The sequence below is a fragment of the Podarcis erhardii genome (assembly GCF_964252035.2).
Source record: "Podarcis erhardii genome assembly, chromosome: 4".
Taxonomy (NCBI): Eukaryota; Metazoa; Chordata; class Lepidosauria; order Squamata; family Lacertidae; genus Podarcis; species Podarcis erhardii.
The window spans coordinates 81,527,970-81,545,810 of NC_138508.1; the positions used below are offsets into that span (position 1 = coordinate 81,527,970).

Sequence of the window (17,841 nt, forward strand, 5' to 3'; positions counted from 1 at the left end):
CTGTTTCAAGTTTTGCTATTGTTTGTGATGGATTAGCATGGAGGAAGTCAGAGAATGGGGATAATAATACAGCAGAGCCTAGATACGCCTTTCTTTTGATAGACTTCCAATTTAAATGGATTGCATTTATAAAAAAAGCGACAGGTTGCATTTCGGGTGGTTGAAGATATTTTGCTTATTGTCTTTTACAAGTTGACTGAAGGCTAGCGGAAGTAAGCATCACTTTATGCATAAGATTGAAGTCATGCCATGTGGTTGAACAGAGATGTTGTCCCAGGTTCTCCCAGCCCAACTCCTACATGCTAGTTCCACCCTTTATTAGCTTAATATACTATTACTGTCAGCTGAGCCTAATAAACTGGGTATTATTCTATGTACTGCTGCTCTTTAGGAGGTATATATAATGGATCACCACTGCTCCCTTATCTGAGGTATTGCTATGGGATATCATGGGGCTGTCATGATGAGCTTCTGCAAAAATTTCCACTGGCTATGGGATCTTTAATAAGCTATATTCTAGGCAGTTGGTCAGGAAAAAAGACAATAACATGCTGGAAGATGCAGAACTGCCATATCCTACTGCCAATCTGGCCTGATTTCTTTTCTTTCCAGTTTCTCCCACCCCAGGGACTACCACTTGTTCCAGAGTTGGAAGAAAACAGCACAACACAAACATTTATTTGCAAATTTCAAACAAATGTTACCAACAGCTTTGGCTTTTTCTTTCTTTCTTTCTTTTTAAAGCAGCAACACTAGAACTCATGCCATCAGATTTTGGGAACTCGCACTCCCTGAATATATTCCAAAATATTCAGTGATCATCTATGTTTTTGCTTTAGACAGTTGTATTAAGAATCACAAAGGAACGCCATAAACACTAGGAGCAGTGCTGTTCTCCAAGGTTCTTTTGAAGTCTGTCCCCTTCGTCTGTTTTCACCGCAACAATCACAGAAGTAGAGCCACCTTCCACACTGCGACTGTTTCCCAGACAAAGGTTATCTGCACAAAATTTTCAAATTTTGAAACATTTCATTATTACAGTAATGACTATTGCTACTCTTAACAGACATGCTGTCAAGTTGCAAAATGTATACATTGGTTCGTGCAAAGGGGGGGGGGGGAGAAAGCGCAAGAGAGAAATCCCCTTTTTTTATTAAAACACACACACATACACACAACAAAGGTCAAAACTTTTAAAATGTCACTTCTTCTGCAGTTTTGCATAGAAAATACACTGAGTCAGTGGGAGGGCTCCTTGTCCATAGAAACAGGCTGTAAGAAAAGAATGTTATCCTGCTGTTGTAGTTTCCACTTTCACTGGCAGCTGCGGTCTGAGCAGAAAAGCACTGTGGGAGCCTATTGTTACCCCAGCTGGGTAATAGTTTTCTTATTTTACAGTCAGGAACCGAGGGGGGTTGGGGTGCCTCAGCAAAGTGCCTGAAAATATAACTCCTGCAAACAGATCGCTTTCCTTCTTCCCAATGAGAAACAGGCATCCATAAATCTTTCATTTTGGCCCTCCAATCAAGGAAATGAATTTCTCTAAACAAAAGGAGGACTTGAATTTATTATTATTATTATTTATCATTGGGGGGGGGATAAAATAAACAAACAATGTGTTAAAAAGGAGGCTGCGTGATTATCATGCTGAATTCACCTTGAGGAACGCCATTCCTTGCTACAATGCTGAGTAATGCAAATTGGTGTTTAATTATTATTTTTTATAAACCAATGTAAAAATTGACACAAAACAGCATATTTTTTGACATAAAGCTTTGTCTTTTTTTGCTTTAAGAAAAAGTCTCCCATGAATGGGATCCTATACATGGGTGTAAATGGACTGGGTCTACAATTCAAAAGATTAATTAGCTGCAGAACAACCGTTTATATTTGTCACTAGTTTATCCAGTTAATGAGGCTGATTTTAGTTGCCGTGGCAACCTAAGTTTTAAGGGTGAAAGGTCGCTGACCCAGTCATAGAGCCTTACAATCTCTTTTGGGGGCAGTTAATATCCCAGAATTTGTCAAACCAACTAATCATAATGCAAACCCTTCTGGATAGGTAAAGTGATTTCTATAGGTCCCAACTACACAGTTTGAATTTTGAAATCTGTCTGTGATTCTCTCATTTCAAAGTAAAGAATGCAGTACAAAATTAAAAAAAAATAGGTATGGGTTCCTGCAGTTCATAAAAAGTAAATTCCGTGACAGGGACTATTATGGGAGAAGGCTAATTTGATAATTGGATCAGTGAAGTATGGAGAAATTTGTGCCATTTTGCTATATTGGAGGTATTTTTGCTGCATTCATTTGGTTAAGTAGAGGGCTTTATTCTCCACAAGGTGATTTTTTAAAATCATTATTTATCTGCTTTTCAAGAAGAAGTTCTCAGAGTGTTTAAATTGCATAATAAAACCATCTAAAACTTAATAAAACCTCTACTACACACTTCCTTAAACCTTTTAGGCCTGGTAAGGCAAATAGTATCAGCACCTTCTGGCTCTCAGAACCTTTGGCAAAGAACATTGATGCAAAATGGCCTCTCCTCATTGCTGCTGTTGTTGCCACACAAGACACACACTGGCCAAGGGGAGTAGCGCCTCCCCAAACAACCAGGTCTGGGTATCACAAAGTGTGAGTGTCCAAGGAAGGCAGTATCCCCTGGGCAGATGGTGTCAGTCATGCGTACCAGCTCTCAAGCCATGTGACTTCTAGTCTTGTGAAATTTGGTCCATTGTATGTACAGAGAATGGAAAAATAAGTGAGTTTGGTAGGGTGAACATGAAAAAAGTCAGCAGCGCTAGCCAATTGGGAGCCCTTGGCTCCTCTCTGGTTTTATTATTTACTGAATTCCTTTATGAATGGTATGATAATAATAATAATAATAATAATAATAATAATAATAATAATAATAATAATTTATTATTTGTACCCTGCCCATCTGGCTGGGTTTCCCCAGCCACTCTGGGCGGCTTCCAACAAAGATTAAAAATACATCAAAATGTCACATATTAAAAACTTCCCTGAACAGGGCTGCCTTCAGATGTCTTCTAAATGTCAGGTAGTTGTTTATCTCTTTGACATCTGATGGGAGGGTTTCCACAGGGCGGGCGCCATCTCTCTCTCATACACACACACACACACACACACACACTCTTAAAATAATTACATAAATTAAACAATATAACAAAAATAGTACATATATACATAAAATCAATTCAGATCCAATACTGTACGTATACCAATTGCGATAATGATCATCATTTTGAAAGCATATTGAAAGTGGAATACATTTAGAAGACCCCCCCAAAAAAACAAAGCAGATGGTGCTTGTCGGATAAGTAACATGAGCAAATTCCAAAGGATGGATGCCACCACACTAAACACCTGTTCCAACATCATGCAGAATGAACCTCCAAATGGTATGGCACCTACAGATGCAGTGATTGGTTGGGCATGTAGAGGGTTGATGCAATCTTTTAGTTTCCTGTGCCTTCTACCTGAGGTTTTATTTAGAAGGATGCCAGCCCACGAGAGATGACTCAGGGGTCTTGCATTTTGCCTGGCCATTGCCACTCTCTGATGGGAGAAATGTGATCTGAATGTGTGGGGGCAAGGAGTGGCATCATGGGCAGGAGAGTCCAGCCCCCAGGTGGTTTAGCTTAGGGGGCTCTAGGGATGGACAAATCTGTTGATTTTGGTGTGTCTCAGTTTCTTCCCATTTTCACATTAGTGCATCATATATTTCTCTAAGCCCTTGCAAAAATGTACCAGCATTTTAGTGCAAATTTCTCCTAATTTCTGCATGCAGTTTTACCTAATATAAGGTAGTTTTGCGTGTTCTTTTCACAAATATGTGCATTTTATGCACACTTTATACTAGTATATGCATCTTTGTACACATTACTGGGCTGATGAACTGGACTACAAAATTCAGGGAATTACAAATTTCGAAGGTGGCTGAGCTTTGGTGTGCATACTGTTTTGAAAAGTGCAGGTGGATACACCTTGAAATGCTGATTGAATTGCACTTCTCCCCCATTCCTAAGAGGATCTTGCTACAGGACGAATATGTTGTCTCTCCTTTCTTTAAATTAAACATTTCCCTCTTTGTGTATGCACACAAGTATCAGTTCCCACCCCCGCTCCCCGTTCTAAAACCAAGTTTTAAAGCTGTCATGCCGCAAATCTCTCTTTTGTAAAAACGAACCCTAAGTAGGGTTAAATTCTGATTAACAGGACCTAGAATAGTAAAGGATACAACCAACAAGGTGCTGCCCTGGGTTCCTTTTGGGTCAAAGGACAGGATAGAAATGTAATAACAACAACAACAAATTACTTTGAAAAGTGCAAATTTCATGTCTGTGCATGTGTGTGATTAGTATCTTAAGAGATACGTGCAAATAAGTAAAAATAAACACACGAACACATATAATCTGCATAATTTCTATGGGGTCTCCTTGATTCCATATTGTTATACTTCAAGTTAAATCAATACCTTAGAATGCAGGTCAGAGCCTTGCTTGAAATGTATGAGTGTTTTGCCAAGTGTAATTGCTTAGGACATGAAAATATCGATAGATAGGAGATTTGTGTGAAATATTTTAAGAGATACTTTGAAGGATGTGATATTCCTACCCACGAAACTTCAGTGTCTGAGGATAGATAGATAGATGATAGACAGACAGACAGATATAAAAACTGGTTGTTAGGAATATCTGAAACTGCCTTATACTGAAGGGAGATCCACACTGTACATTTAAATCTCACCCGGGGAACTGCAGTGTCTCCCTCACAGACCTACAATTCCCAGAACTCTTATAAAACTACAGTTCAGGTCAGACCAGTGCTTCCTCTAGATTTCATTATCTAGCACTCACAGACGGAGGCTGCCCGAGGTTTTAGGCCAGGGTCTTTTCCAGCCCCACCTGGGACTTGAACTTTGACCCTTCTGGATGCAAAGTGAATGCTTTGCCACTGGGCTATGGCCCCTCCAGTTGTTGCCAAATGCACATAAGAGGTATGTGTATGTCAGATCCTCCAAGTCTCCCTATTTTCTAGGGACAGTCCTGGATTTACAGAAGCCATCCCGGTTTCTGATTCGATCCCAGAATGTCCTGCTTTCCCATGGGACGTCTCTATTTTCATCGGATAAATGTTGGAGGGTAGGGTGATGCAACCCTCAAGCCAAGTGGATAAGTAACTTTACAACCTTTTAAAAGACATCTGAAGGGAGCCCTGTATAGGGAAGGTTTTTTTTTAATGTTTTATTTTGTTTTTAAATATGGAGAAATGTTGGAGGATTTGGTATGTGTGCCAAAGAGGCAAGCAGGAGGGGCTACTCGAATTTTTCTCAGCCAGTGCTTCCCCACTGAATGTCTTCTCCCTAGCCATTCTTTATAGCCACCTGAGTTATGGAAGTCACCCTCCCTGGGAGAAGTGGGAGGGTGACTTGGGGAGAAGTGGCTTCAGAGAGGAGCAAAGTGAAGAGTACAACACCCCTCCTTGCCTCCTCCTTCTGCTCTTCCCATCTCTCTTCCCATCCCTGTTCTATAGGAATTTGGTATAACCTGCATTCAAGCAGATGCATCATGGCAACTGGTTACATCTGTGCTTAGCAGGATGGCTGGGCTATAAAAACAGGCAAAGTGACAGACGTATTAAATAATATTTCTTTATATTGTTCATGTGAAACTTTTTTGTCCAAGAGTCAACTTGGCTACTTCCTTCCATAATAAAGGTCACAGGACCAGTATCTTATTGGATGCTGGAGTTACAATGTCCATTTATAAGCCATTTTATAAAATGCAAGGATTACACAGCATCGTGTGAAACTGGGTCACTCTCCCTTCAGGAACTCATGTGGCTGGTGAATCACCTTGGGGACACAGCTCAACAAGAGCCTCTACCAAGCCTGATAAATTCCAGCTGAGCATATGCTGGAGGGCTTGGCAGATAATAATTGAAATATAAAGGAAAATGTTTTCTCTCTCTGCCACACATGGCCAAATGGCCTGTATACCACCTGTAGCTCCTGACAATGCCAGCTTATGAAGGAGTTGCCATTTACATCAAGGTGCTCTAGTTATGAGATGTTCTTCTACTTTTTTAAAAAAACCTATATAGTTTTCTATGGCATTTCTGCCGTTCTGTTATGGTTCTTATTATTTCATGGTGCTATCATAGAGTTGGAAGGGACACTGAGGGTCATCTAGTCCAACCCCCTGATTTGTTTTTTTCTTTTATTATATTAGATTTATTATAAGAACAGTAACAAGAAAACAGTGCAGAAATGAAGCCGACAACAGCAGAAGATGCAATTCTTAATTCCTTGAGCTTAGCACTTTCGTTTTGAAGGTGGGATGAGAGCTTTTTCTCAAGCTGAACTGCTCTCTTTAGTTGCTCTCTAAAATATACCCCAAGAGGAAGCGAAGGAAGGCTGTGTGTGCAAACAATCCATAGGATAAAATGATGTTTACCTGTTTTAGTTTGGTCCATCATATATTCCTCATGGATTTTTATAATTCCAGTCTAAGGCTGTTCGGCTCTCAGAGGCACCAGCTTGTGAGGACGATTGTGTGTGCGGGGGGGATGTTGTGCTTGTGATGTCACGCTTGACATCAGGACGTTGGGAGGAGCTGGGGTGGGGCTGCGCAGCTTAATTGGCTGGCGGCTAGCCTCTTCTGCCACCTCCTGGCACTGCACCCAGCAGGAGGCCCCTTCGACCCTCCTTCCCCTCCACAGCAGGAAGAGAAAAAGAAGGAGCCTGCCACTGCTTGGCTCTGTGTTTTGGCTCTGTGCTTTTTGGACATGGGGGGGGGAGAGGCTCCACCCTAAAAATATTCAGGGGGTCCAAAAGGGCTCGGCCATCAGGAGCTGCCACCCCTGTATGCTCCCACAGTGCTTATGGGTGGAGTTCAGTGTTGCTCTATGACAAACGTTCTGTCTCTGCAAGCAGTTGAGTTCTGCAAGCAGACAGAACAGTTCCCCCTCTCCTCCCCTTATGCACTATTCGGGGGGGGGGTGTTCCCCTGATCCCCCAGAGCCAATTTTGAGGGGCATAGGGATTGCAGGTGGAGAAACTGAGGGGAGAGCCCCATTGCACAAGCACGTTTCAGCTGACAGGGCTCATTAGGTGATTGTTATGTTGGATTAATGTAGGAAGATCAGAATAGTCTCACATTTCTAGAGATTGACCCCTTTCTTTCTTTCTTTCTTTCTTTCTTTCTTTCTTTCTTTCTTTCTTTCTTTCTTTTCTTCCTTCGTGGTTAGTAGTATTTTGGAATGATCACAACATAGTCATCCATAATTTCGCAGCAGCATGCTTAAGAGGCCTGTTATTCCTATTGGGAAACATTTTCTATTTCAACTCAGCTAGAGAAGGAGTCCCCACAGCAGCTCTGGAATTTATGTGCTAAGCTCAAGGGATCAGGGTTGCATCTTTTACTGTTGTCTGATTTATTTTTGTTCTTTAAATAAATGTCACAGGCACCTGGGAGAAGTGCCAGCTTACTTTCTTTATAAATAATAAAAGAAAGCATCGTAATTGATAGATGGCATTAAAAAAAAAAAATCCACATTGGAAAGCAATTTACACTGCAAAGTTTGAATGAGAAAATGCATTAGTTTTAATTACTTGTGCCATAGTATCTTCTAAGAGCACATGGGGAACGGTCTCAAAATGCTGATAGTGAAAGAGAGTGTGCCTCAGGATCCAGTTCTCCATAGTGGTTCTCTAAAGGACTAGAAAATGAACATATCTCAGCAGATGAAAAGCTTTATAATGGAGATATGGTTTATGCACTCCTTTATTGCTGCCGGATGCCAACAACAAAACAGGGGGCATCCAAACCCATTACCTGTTCTTTTCTGTATTACATAAAAGTTTTGAGTATCTAAGCAAGGCTTTGAATTTTGACGACCTGGTGAGAATTTTTTTGGGAAAGAATTATGCAGCCAAAACAAGATTTAGTCATTAAAAGAAGAATTCCAAGCTTATCGAAAGGAATGTAACATGGCGGTTAAACTATTAGCTGCCACAGTTGTAACTATCGTCCCTGTTTTATCTAACGGCAAATGGCAAATTTAGTTTCCTGTTTTACTATGGGTTATGGCCAGTCACTCTGCTTTTGGGCGCAAATTCTGAGGTGAGCAATTCAATACTCTCTCACGGGTAGTCAGGATCTATAACTGTTAGCCAGATGGATGGGGTATAAATAAAATATTATTATTATTATTATTATTATTATTATTATTATTATTATTATTATTATTAAATTATTAATAAGAACTTCATAAATATGGAGACCATGCACACAGATGCCATTAGGTCACTGGCTGAGGAAGACATGGGCCTTTCGAAACATCCACTCAGGCGGCATATTGTCGGTGGTTACACTATATGCCTTTCCACAATGGGCATAAAAATAGCAATGCAGCAAACCGTATCTGAAAGACACATGGGGGTTCATTGCTTCTTTCGTTATGAGTTAGAGCATTTTCTTTTAAATACACTGGGGCCTAAGAAAGTGGCTCTGTGAGCTAGATCTGTCCTATAGCCCTTCATTTGTCTATCTCTAATAAGAGAGGTTGTTATAAGTGTTGTTGTTACTGTTGTTGTTGATGATGGTGATGATGCTTTTTTCTTTGCCTAGCAGGGCTTGAAAGGTGTGCTCATTTAATTATAGGGGAGAAAAGACCTTCAAACATTCCAAAATATGTAAAGGGGGGGGGACTCCTAGGGCTGTGGCCCATGTAAGGTCAATGGGTGCAACACCCATCCTGGAATATTGATTCCCCCCCCCAAAAAAAAGATTTGTTTATTTTTAAAGCACAGTGTAACATTTATTACAAGACAGTTTCCATTAAGGAGTATTTTTACAGTAGAAGAAAAGGCTTGGTTAAAAAATGAATCTTCAGCTACTATGAATGTGAACAATGTGTTAAAAGGAAGTAACATAAGAAGGTTAAGAGTAACTTACTGGTGGCACCCCACCCCACAGGATATCACAGAGCAGTGACCCCAAAATGGTTATTTTCTACTGTTACCCTGGCACTCTGCAATGCCCTTCTCTCTGGCATGCATGAAACATCAGCCATCAGCTGCTTCAGATGTTTTGTAAAGACATATAACTTTGTCCTGGCTTTGCCTGCCCCATAAGATTGTATCCTGTTATTACTGAATTTCTATTTTGATCTGTTTTCATAATACAGTTTTAATGGGGTTTTTTTTGTTTCACCTCTGTTTTTATGATGGCATTTTATTGTTTCCATTTTATATTTTTGCATACTGCTTTGAGATTTTTCAGTATTAAGAAGTACTCTTAAAACAAATGGATAAAATAAATTCTGGCCAGGAAGTAGCAGCTCGACCTTTGGAGAAGGTAAAGGACAAGCCATCTCTGTGATTTTCTGCTATTCTAGGCTGGAGTAGGGCAGGGTTTTTTCCCTGGCTGCCACCTGTGGGAGAACCACTAACACGTCTGAATTCTTAAAATTATTGTTCTCATTCAGCTTACACATTTCCAGTGCTAGCAATTCCTAGACACTAATGACACAATCCTATGCACAATTACTTAGAAGTAAGTCCAACTATGTTCAGTGAATCTCTCTCCCCCTACGGATGTTCATAAGACCACAACCATAGACACTTCAGCTTAGCAACAGGATTCTGGAAGCTTCTGTTGGTTATGAAAAGATCACTGATTTTCCATTCATTTTCTTTGAAATGCCACCTGGAGATAGGGCAACACCACCTAGGGAGGAAGATGGTTACAGCCATGACAAAGCTGATTGTCCTATAGTACCCTAAAATAGCGGTGCCCTATTCTGTAAAGATATGTGTGTGTGTGTGTGTGTTTTGTTAAAATATGCAGGCATTCCTACGGCCAAGACAACCTACAAGTGTACCATTTGTTTTTGAAAAAAATATGCACTCTTCATCTCAGCAAATGAGATGGAGTCTTCTTAGGGGGAGGCCAATTTCGTAAAGCGATTAATTATTCTTGCCATTTTAATTTTTTTAAAAAATAAAAAATCGCGACAGGATCCTTGAGAAGAAGACAACAAGCAAAGCTAGCTAACCAGCGCGTTCTCTTTTCTGAAGTTCACAATGACTGAGAAGTAAATTGCTTCTTAATAAGTTTTGTATTCTCCAAGGGTATAGTTAAAGGGTTAATTTAACGCTTGACCCATTAAAACCACTGAGTGCAGTGAGAACCTTACACGGCTGATCAGATGATTATTTCTGGGAGATAAGTGGCTGAAAACTGAGCTTCACTAGTTCAGGTAATCAAGGGAAATCGGCATAAAAGAGAAGATGCGGCTGAGTAAAGACAGAACAGCTACCTGAGATTCTATTACTTGTCGTCTTTCAAGCATAATAATGAGATTATAGTAACCCTAAACTGACTGAAAACAGAAATCTGGCTGTCTGTCAAGTTCATTGTGTTGAGTTTTACAACACTCCAGATCTGGTTCCTCTCTGAACCTGCCATAATTATACCAGGAAGACAAATTCAAAGAAACTTTTTTCAATCTTGGGTTATTGTCAGGGTTTGGCTTATGACCAACATAACCATTGTTAATGACATGGAGAATCTCTTTAATGCTTCTCTCTCCCCCACCCCCCGTGAGCCTATGCTAAGCAATATTACGATATACACCACTGCAAATATTTTTACATTGCATCTGTCACAGGGTCCCAAATTACTTTGCTATTGATCCATGCTGCTGCCTTGCGGTTATTCAAGTGAGAAAGCTTGGCTGTTTGTGTGTGTGTGTGTGTGTGTGTGTGTGTGTGTGTGTGTGTAAGTCCCATCATTTTTCCACCTCTTTAATAGAAACATCCAATCATGTCAGGGAGCTACAACTGAAATCCTAAACATACCTACCTGAAAATATATTCAGTTGTAAAACAGAAAGGAAAGGCACAGTCCTACTTCCAAGTTTGTTTTTGTTTTAAGAATCAGGGGAAAGTTAATGTTTATGCTATTACCCCCCCAAAAAAACCCCCATTAATCAAATATTAGCACCATACTTGTATGGTTTTCAAAGGCTCATATATCTCCGAAGTAACACATCATTTTTATTATCGCTTTCATCCTCACCAGGAGAGCCAGTGGTCTTGAATAGGCAGAACCAGGACCAGAGTATACATTATGGTTGTTACAAGTGTGTGGCTGAAAATTGTCTCCTTGGCACATGTGCTCATTGTTATGCCATAATCCTCATATGTGTTTAGAATTTGGTACTTGGGCTCTTTTCCTGCCTTGAGAGCTTCTGGGGTTGGTGGATGGGGGTGGAGAGTCTCTAAACTACCACTGGCATGTGAACTGAATGCACTGCCTGGTTGCTGCTGTGTAGCAACTGGCGAAGGTGATGGCACGGTGGTCAGTTTTGAAGTGCAGGACGGAATTCCTAATGAAAGCAACCATAGTCATGCCACCAAGGAGAGCGGTGCTGATCCGTCATTCTGTAGCTCAGTAGTAGAGCATATGCTTTGTATGCAGAAGTTCCAGATCATCATAAGAAAACATAATAAGAAATCAAAACGAAAAGAATAACCCTACCACTAGCTGACACAGGACAGCTTCCTATGTTCCTGTGCATACCCACCAAGACCAGCTGGGCCACCTCAAAATCTTTCACTGCCTCAGGCAATATACAAGATGCTCTTCCCAATTACACATACAGAAGTTGACCAGGCTGGTTGCTCAGTCTTTCTTCAACACAGGCAATGGGACAGTGTCCTCCATGGTGGAATTCTGCTGAGAACAGAAACTCCTCTCTTCAGCTGAGCAGAAGGAGTAGCTAGACACTGATGGTGGGGGATGGGGAATGAGGTCCAGACATTAAAAGCACATTTGAGGGGGCAGTCAGCATTCCCTCCCTCCTTGCACAGAAGAGCTCTGCACGTGTACATCAGCATATGTGAAGGGGCCCTTCTCACAGATACCAAACACATGGGAATGGGGCATACCAGTGTATGGTCAGAGGTAGCTTGCATGGCTTGCAGCCCCTTCACATATGCTTTTAATGCACAAGGTGTCAATCTGAACCCTCCATAGCAACATGGCATGTAGATATAGGTATAGGTAATTCAGAATTGAGTCCCTAAGGTGGTTGGATGGCATATTGTACACCTCCTTCCAGCAATCCTGCAGCCCATCTGGTGCCAAATGTATTGATTTCCTTTCCTTTGGACCACATCAGTGAGGCTGAGAGGTGGGTCTTGTCAACTAGGCAGTCGGGGACCTCCATATACTTGCCAGGCTTGTGCCATAGAGAAGTCACTTTGGTGCTGCAAACACAGCAGTTACCAATGCAGGGCTGAAAAAAGCCCTTTAGCTGCTGGGTAGCTCAGTTGGTAGAACGTGAGACTCTTAATCTCAGGTTCATGGGTTCTGAGACGCTGTTCTCTGTTCCTAGGAATCTAGTGTCAGTTCTTCTATCTCCCTTGGTGACCAAAGGCCTAACTCATTCGCTCATATAGATTCTGGGGGCCTGTAAATCTTATCAGATCAGCCATGGTCCCCAATGTACTTGGAATCTCAGTATCCCTGATAGGTGAGGTGTTTCTCTCTCCCTCCTGCAGCCACTCAGCTACCACACCCTGTCGGCTCCTCCTGCCTGTTCCTCGGAAATACCAGCATGCACTATTGCCAGCAGTGGCCATCAGGATAGCCCAAGTGGGGCTATATTGATCTCCAGGGTTCCTAACACTGTGCAGTTCCTGAGATGGGGAGAAGGAGGGGCAAGGCAGCAGGGAGCTTAGCATAGTGCTGGTGCAGTGATGGAGCCAATCCAAAACCCTTGATGCTGTTCCTTCACTGTACTGAGCTCCCTGCTTCCTTGCCCCTCCCTCTCTCAGTACAGTGGTACCTCGGGTTACAGACGCTTCAGGTTACAGACACTTCAGGTTACAGACTCTGCTAACCCAAAAATAGTACCTCGGTTTAAGAACTTTGCTTCAGGGTGAGAACAGAAATTGTGTGGTGGCAGCGGGAGTCCCCATTAGCTAAAGCGGTACCTCAGGTTAAGAACAGTTTCAGGTTAAGAACGGACCTCCAGAACGAATTAAGTTCTTAACCCGAGGTACCACTGTAAGTGGCAGTGACGTCTAGCACTGGGAGGTTGGTACGGTGACACAGCCCTACCTGCATGGCCCACCCAACGGCTCACTGGCTATTGCAATTCTTGAAAGAGCTTGGCACAAGGAGTGGCACATCTCTATGTCCCATATAGATAAAGGGAAGTAAGTTTGCATCAACATCCTCTACACATTAGCACAATTCTTCTAATCATGATGATGGGCTAAAAATCTGAACTGGTTTGCTCCTCACCCAGCCCTCCATGTCTAGGCAAAGTTCCCACCCACCCCCATGCTTGGCTCCTGACCTCAGACCATCTTCCTCCACCCAAGCCCCCAACATGCACATAGTCAAAGCAGAATATCACCATGTAATTCTGTAAGAAGTTAAGGAGATGATTTAGGAAGCTCTGTTGGTTAGTTACGCATCCCCTTCTAGGTTGACCTCGGATGCCTTTTTATCCTGATTAGGAACCTGTGAGTTTCCCTGGAAATTTGACTTTCAGGTAAAACTCAGTGGCATCTCTAGTTAAGAGTACCATTTATAAATGTGTCATTCAGAATGTGGATGTGTTGAAGGCTCCTTCCATCCAAACACACACACACGTATATAGATATATATTCAATAGTGAACAAATGACTGTGTTCTGGCACCAATGATTTTTTAAAAATGTGAACTGTAAAATTATGCTACAAAGTTTATTAAACTTTCAGGTGTTCCATTTTGACATGCTCTGATCTTTCCTTAACAATGACAGGATGCTACACAAAAATACTGCATTTCATCTGGTGTAAGTCTTTATCTTCTCTTGACAGATTATTGCTGGTTAAATTGTAGAGCTGACTTAAAGGCAGGACTCTTCAAGGGAGTCAGAAATTAAGGCTTCACCAAATGGTAATAAAGCTATTAAAAATGCAAACAGCAAACAGCTACACTGTACAGGTTAGACAGCTAATCCAAACTAGCAGTTTAAAAAAAAGCAGAGCAATTACACTTTTATTTAAATGCAAGGAATATGAGCAAGAATAGAATGAGGAGCCTTGTTTAAATGCATTCTTCTGAATATTTATTAGAAATAATATATGTAGTTAAGCCACTTATCTGATTTCAGTGAATAACTAAAATGCAAAAGATCAATTTTCATAATTATACCAAAGAAGTCTGTCTTTCATAAAAATCTCATTAATAATACCATTATTACTGAAAAATATCTCAGTATTATTATTGTTATTCTAATTATCGCAAAATGCTACTGATAATGTTGTCATAAAATTCCTTTTTAGTATCCTATTAAGGAAGAGAGACTAAATAGTGGTATAAGTTAAATCTACATCGTAAGTGGCATTATTAAAACCTTTGTGTACTTGGTTAAAATACATTATGTGTATAATTACATAAATTGCTTCAGGTTTGGAAAACAGGTCTGTATAAATGTTAGATAGATAGATATTTTAGCCACATTAAAACGCACACCCACACACCCACATCCACCCACACCCACACCCCTGTACTTAAAACCAAACTATTGTCCAATGAGAAACATAGTTTTTCAGATTCTGTTGCACTGATCCTAACTGGTGCAGAGGTCAAATCAACAAAATAGGTTATGGTGCTCATATATGTAGGCAGCTATATTTAAAAATAACAACACATTATTGCCCAGAAAAACAATTTTCTTTTTATAGAGAAACAACACATTTGGATTCTGTTGAAATGTTAACCATCTGATTACTCTAAACATCCAAATGCAGTTTCAATAAGCATCTAACTACACAGCCACAAACATTTGTGTTTATAATATTCCTGCGGTGTGAAATGAAAATAGATGAAATGAAAATAGAGACATTTGTCTTACATTATATGAGAAGCAATTTCTTATAGTGGGAGGGGTAAAGAAATAAATGGTGTGACCACAAACTACCATAATGTGATCTGAAGCTGAGCTATCCTTGTGAAATCTTAACTTCAGAATTTCTCTAGGACATAGAAAATGTAGCATGTTTTTAAGTTTTCAAAGAGAAAGCAGCTATTGTATCCCAATAGGGTGGATACTAGTGAAGTGTTGAGTATGCCCATTTTTAATTCCACCCTGAGGACTGTTGTTATGCTGCTTTAGCCTGAGATTAGGGATGGCAAACCAAGCTACATTCTGATGTCAGCTGTTTCAGATGGTGTGTTATGCTGTCCTGGGTGCAGACATCAGCAGGGAAAGACTTTGGAGCAGAAGTCCAGGGCTCCACTAAGATGAACAGCCAGAAAGTACCCAAAATGCAACAGGGCTGGCTGATCACATCTGAATAAACTATATCCGTAGGAAGATAAATGCAAATCTAAAACAAATGTTCTCTTTTAAATGTTGTATAGATTGTAAATGGTTAACTGTGTGAAAGTGGGGGTTGGTCTTTTACTCCTGACTGATGCCAGAGGGATGCACGGAATTGGGGTTCAGTTAGCCATCGGCTAAAAAGCAGTTTTAGAGGCGACTATTACGGTTAAGTGTCTAGTCCAGATTGTTGTTTTTTTATTTGCAGGAACTCAGTAGGTCAGGATGTGTTAGGTCCTTTTGTGGGTGTTCCATTCAAGTGATGGTCCATAGTTATTGAACCATTGAAGCTTTGGAACTCTAGTGAGGTTCTGGCTATTTTTGTTAGAGGGTTTGCACTGGAGAAGATGCACATAAAGGCTCAGGACTGCTTAAGAGTCACTTAGTCCGTATTTGGGAGACTTATTGAGGGACTTAAAAGATACCATGAAGAGGTGAAATCCAAGTTTAGAGGCTGGAGCTGGAAGCAGCTGCTGTCTCCAGGTAAAACAACTGGAGTTTTCAGAGGGACTAGGAGCTGAGGAATTGTTGTGGCAGCAGGCAGCTGATGAAGAGGGGAAAGCCAATGCCTTCATGCTGAAATCACTGAAGGTAGAAGCTAAGAAGTTCTGCAAGGAGAGAGGAAGACTCCAGCAGTGGTCCTTGAGAAGAGCTGAGGCCAGGGTGTCAGTGGTTTGCAGTTGACATGGAGGAACAGCGAGTCTCTAACCAAAGAGAAGGCTAAGGAACTCAGTAAAAACTGTAAGTTTCTGAGTGCAGTCAATCCCAGCAGAGCTTGCCTTCTGTGCTGAATTTAAATTCAGGAATGTTACAGAGCACTCCGAGTTTTTTTCCTGCAAGCGGGGATTCGAACCGCCGACCTTCTGATCAGCAAGTCCTAGGCTCTGTGGTTTAACCCACAGCGCCACCCGCGTGCGTCCCTGTTGTTCCCAGTAATGGAGGCTGATTCGGACTGCAGACCAGCTGAATTCACCAACCCTTTCCAAGTAGATATCTTGGGTTCTCTCTCTCTCTGGAACTGGCTGTTAATTGATCCTCCTGGTCTCTGGCCTCGTAACAAGAAGCGAATGTTAATCCGGGTGCAGCACGCTTGCAGAGCTTTTGACTAGGTTGTGGTTTTTATGTGCTGAGTGCCAGTTCTTGTTCTATGGGTTTTATAGTTATTCTCAGCCACTTCAGACCTCACTACAGCAGCACAGAGCTTGCATTTTAAACAAGATTGCAATGAGGGAGTGCACACATCAGGCCCTTTCGCTACACATTCCCCAGTTACCATAATGATGTGCATTTTGCTAGTGCTTGATAAAGATAATAAATAACCCTTAACTAATAATAATGGCTGCAAATTTGTGAGTAGATGGGACACCCCCCCCCTCCTACAACCCATTTTATTCAATCTCTTTTATGCATTTGTGAAAATGGAATGCCTGTATCTATGTAACTGGAACTTTATTTCTTTAATGTCACTTAAGATCTGAGGGTAAATTAACCAATCTCATCAGAGGGAGTGATATGAGTTTCAGAAATAAGTATAACTTTTATCCTACATTGCCTTTGACTGACACAAAGGAAGTGATACTTATCTTTGCTATGTCACCGGTGGCATTTGCTTCGATGCATGAATGTTAAAGCAAACAGAAACAGCTTTTATCACAGCGGCAAGTCATGATCTGCACTTAGGGCTCAATCTTGCCATCCGCTATGTGGGCATGAATTGATGTGCACTGGAGAGCAGGGCTGAGCCTTTCCGCTTATTATGGAATGCATTCTAAAAATATCACCAAATACATAGGGGGTTGCAGGAATTCATTTTTTTAAAAAAAAACAACAGCTAGAAGGAACAGGACTTCATTTTGCTCCTTCTCTCATGGAGAAAAGTCCAGATAGGAAAAACTGTCTCAGGGTATCCTAGTCCTTTCTCATATCCTAGGCTGGATTTACTGTTAAAATGTAACAAATACTGCTGTGTCTAACTCAAAGAAGAAGGTAAGAATGAACAGAAAACACAACCTAAGTTCAGAATCTGTTTTTCTCATCCAAGACCAGTACTGAGGAATAATGAATCAAATATGTTGAAGGCTGTTGTACTTCTCTTGCATTTTGTTATCTTATAAAACTCCCTTTCATATCACATGGATTTTAAAAAATGTTTAAGGTAAAACTTTTGTAGAATTGCATCCATAAACTAATATAATGTACAGTGGTACCTCGGGTAACAGACGCTTCAGGTTACAGACTCCGCTAACCCAGAAATAGTATCTCAGGTTAAGAACTTTGCTTCAGGATAAGAACAGAAATCGCACGGCGGCTGCAGCGGGAAACCCTAGTAGCTAAAGTGGTACCTCAGGTTAAGAACATTTTCAGGTTAAGAACAGACCTCCAAAACGAATTGTGGGGGGGGGGGTGCCAAAGTAGGTCTTTGACCTG

General features: G+C 41.1%; 2 long non-coding RNA genes across 4 annotated transcripts in view; one reads left to right on the forward strand and one right to left on the reverse strand.

The window, feature by feature from the left end:
* Positions 1–17,841, forward strand: part of LOC309339879 — a 227,136-nt gene that overhangs the window by 78,806 nt on the left and 130,489 nt on the right. The gene's annotated exons all lie outside the window — the stretch shown is intronic.
* Positions 649–6,581, reverse strand: LOC309339890. The gene is made up of 2 exons (XR_014155619.1): positions 6,480–6,581; positions 649–999 (listed from the first exon to the last, which is right to left on the reverse strand). It is a non-coding gene; the product is annotated as an uncharacterized lncRNA (long non-coding RNA).